Below are 3,420 nucleotides of genomic sequence, written 5' to 3' on the forward strand. Positions count from 1 at the left end.
AGGCATCCAGTCTCATCATTTCATGGCAAATAGAAGGGGGAAAAGTAGAAGTAGTGTCAGATTTACTTTCTTGGGGTCCAAAAACCTGCAGACAGTGACTGCAGCCATGAAATTAGAAGATTGCTCCTTGGAAGCAAAGTTATGACAAACTTAGACAGCATAAAAAGCTAAGACATCACTTTGCCAACAAAGGTCTGTATAGTCAAAGCTATGGTTTTTCTAATAGTCATGTATGGTTATGAGAGTTGGACCATAAAGAAAGAAGGCTGAGAGCCAAAGAATTGATGCTTTTGAATTATGGTGCTAGAGAAGACTCTTGAGAGTCCCTTGGACACTGAAGAGATCAAACCAGTCAATCCTAAAGGAAATCGACCCTGAATATTCATTGGAAGAACTGATGCTGAAGCTGAAGCTAAAGCTCCAATACAGCTTTGGCCACCTGCTACAAAGAGCTGACTCACTGGAAAAGACCCTGATGCTGGGAAAGATTGAAAGTAAAAGAAGGAGACAACAGAGGATGAGATGGTTGGATAGTATCACTGTCTCAGTGGGCATGATTTTGAGCAAACTCTGGGAGATAGTGAAGGACAGGGAAGCCTGGTGTGCTGCAGTCCATAGGGTTGCAAAGAGGCTGACATGACATAGTGACTGAATAACAACAGCAACAAACCCAATTTAATCATTACATCTTGCTAACCTATATTATTCATACCAAAAATTATAGATCAGAAAGTTAATATCACAGAAAATGCTGGGGTAAATTACCTCTTGAATAACTATATTAACAGAGAGAAGTGACAAAGATTATAAAATAGCATTATAAAACACCAGACTCCTTGATTATATTTGCTCATTTTATGCTTAAAGTAATACACCACACTTGCATATGTGCTCAGTCGTGTCTGACTCTCTTCAATCTCATGGACTGCAGCCTGCCAGACTCCTCTGTCCATGGGATTTCCCAGGCAAAAATACTGGCGTAGACTGCCATTCCCAGGGATCAAAGCTGTATCTTGTGTCTCCTGGATTAGCAGGAGGATTCTTTACTACCAGTGCCACTTAAGTGTTTACAAAATACAACGTGGTGTTCAGGATTGGATCCTGGAACATAAAAAGGTTATCAATGAAAAACTAGTGGTATCAAATAAAGTGTATAGTTCGGTAATAGTATAATAGTATTGTACCAAAATTCGTTTCCTAGTTTTGACAAATGGTTATACAAGATGTTAATTTTAGATCAAGCTGAATAAACAGTATACAGGAACTCTTTGGTCTATCTTTGTAACTTTCTTGTAAACTTAAATTATTCTAAAACAAAACACTTATTAACTTATTAGAAGTCTAGTTTATAACATTAAAAAAGTCAAATTGTACCTTATGCCAATTGGTCATTTGAGATCATGCTTATTACACAACATTCTCTAGCAGTCAAATTTAAAGGAAATCAGTCCTGAATACTCATTGGAAGGGCTGATGCTGAAGCTGAAACTCCAATACTTTGGCCATCTGATGGGAAGAACCGATTCATTGGAAAAGACCCTGATGCTGGGAAAGAGTGAAGGCGGGAAGGGAAGAGGACCACAGAGGATGAGATGGTTGGATGGCATCACCGACCCAATGGACACGAGTTTGAATAGGCTCTGGGAGTTGGTGATAGAGAGGGAAGCCTGGTGTGCTGCAGTCCATGGGGTTGCAAAGAGTCAGACACAACTGAGCAACTGAACTTTTAATCTCCTGAGCAACCATGGGGAAGGCATTCTATCCACTCAATGGCAGAAGTCAGAATACTTTCAGCTAGTAATGACTTCTGCATCAGGTCTGGATAACACCCTGGGTCATTTCAACTCATGTTCATTTCAGCAGCACATTTCAAGGGAGCAATTTACATTTCATGTTTCTTCCACTATCTAGTAACCAGAGCTGTAATAAATATTCCAGGCTCTGGTGGTGTTTTGTTCAAGAAAAATATTATGTTTTCTCATTTGATTATAGCACCTAATGTTCCCCAGTATTTCCAGATGTTTTTATATCAAATTCTCATTTATTTTTATTTGCTGTTATCATGTTCCCATGTAAATGCTATGACAAAGAAAACAATTTGGGCTTGTGTTCACTAGGAAATAAACCTTAGAAAATAAACAGATTGGGCTCAACATAATTCTGACATTATAAGACCTAAGAATAATAATCGAAAAGGACACAAACGTTATTAAGATTAATCATCCAAGTAGTAACAACCTAGTTTCCTTTATTTTTTGGCCGTGCTGCTGGGCTTGTGGGATCTTATTTCCTCCTCCCGGGACTGAACCCGGGTCTTCTGCAGTCAAAGCATGCCGTTCCTCACCAGTGGACCCAGGGAATTCTCAGCCTAATATCCTGATTAATTAAATGACAATTATAGTTTTATTGATGGGGGAGTAAAAAGCGGTTCAGTAGTAGGAAAAGAATCAACACAGAGAGGGATAGTTTCTACATCGTGTCGTAAGTTAGGGGTAGAGATGGGAGAAGGATTGTTTTAAGTTCAGAAAGATGATAAGGCTGGGAGAATAATCCAGAGCCGCCCAGCAGGACTGTGTACGTCAATTCTTCGCGTGAGGGCAGAAAAGCGGGTGGCGGGGCGGACTGCGACCCCGCCGCTATGCTGGTCCTGCCCCTCCTGAGGCTCGCTTCAGACGAGTTGGATAATAACCCAAAATATCTACTGGACCCCTAGAAGCTTGGAGGAGGAAACGGCAACCCACTCTAGTATTCTTGCCTGGAGAATTCCATGGACAGAGGAGCCTGGCGGGCTACAGTCCATGGGGTCGAAGAGTCTGACAAGACTGAAGTACAGAACACACCCAGAAGCTACTAACAGTTGCAAGATTCCTTCCCCACAGAACGCAATGAAATTCTTACAGAACTCAGATCCTGACCGTCGGGTACCAAGTTGTAAAACATCTCCTGGAAGCTTTTGCTAGACATTACTCAGCTGGTCAGTGAACGGTTTTTTTTTTTTCCCCAGCTGAGTTTGAGTTTTTCATGCGTTAGTTTTTACTGTCCGTGGGAGTTTTTTTTTCCCCTACTCTGTGGCGAGGGGGAAGAGACTGAGGTAACTTGCGGTTTCCTCAGCATAAGAACTCCTCCAAGGCAACCCAGGTTCCAGTGCCATCCTATTCAAAATATTCCTGAGACAACCACTTCGCACCCGACTGTCCCCTGTCACACTGCCTCTCGACCTTTCCACAGCATTTTATTCAGCCTGCCGCCAAGCGCCACCTTCCACCTCCGCACGGCGTAAGGAGTGGGGGTGGGGCATCACATTGCGCATGCGCATGTTTCCGAGCGCGCCCGCGCGCGCGCGCCTTTTGGCATGAATGGCTGTCAGGCACGAGGGGCGGGGAGAAAGCGTGCGAACACAAAATTGCTGCGGTGGTCGGC

The sequence above is a fragment of the Bos taurus genome, chromosome 4 (assembly GCF_002263795.3).
Source record: "Bos taurus isolate L1 Dominette 01449 registration number 42190680 breed Hereford chromosome 4, ARS-UCD2.0, whole genome shotgun sequence".
Classification (NCBI taxonomy): domain Eukaryota; kingdom Metazoa; phylum Chordata; class Mammalia; order Artiodactyla; family Bovidae; genus Bos; species Bos taurus.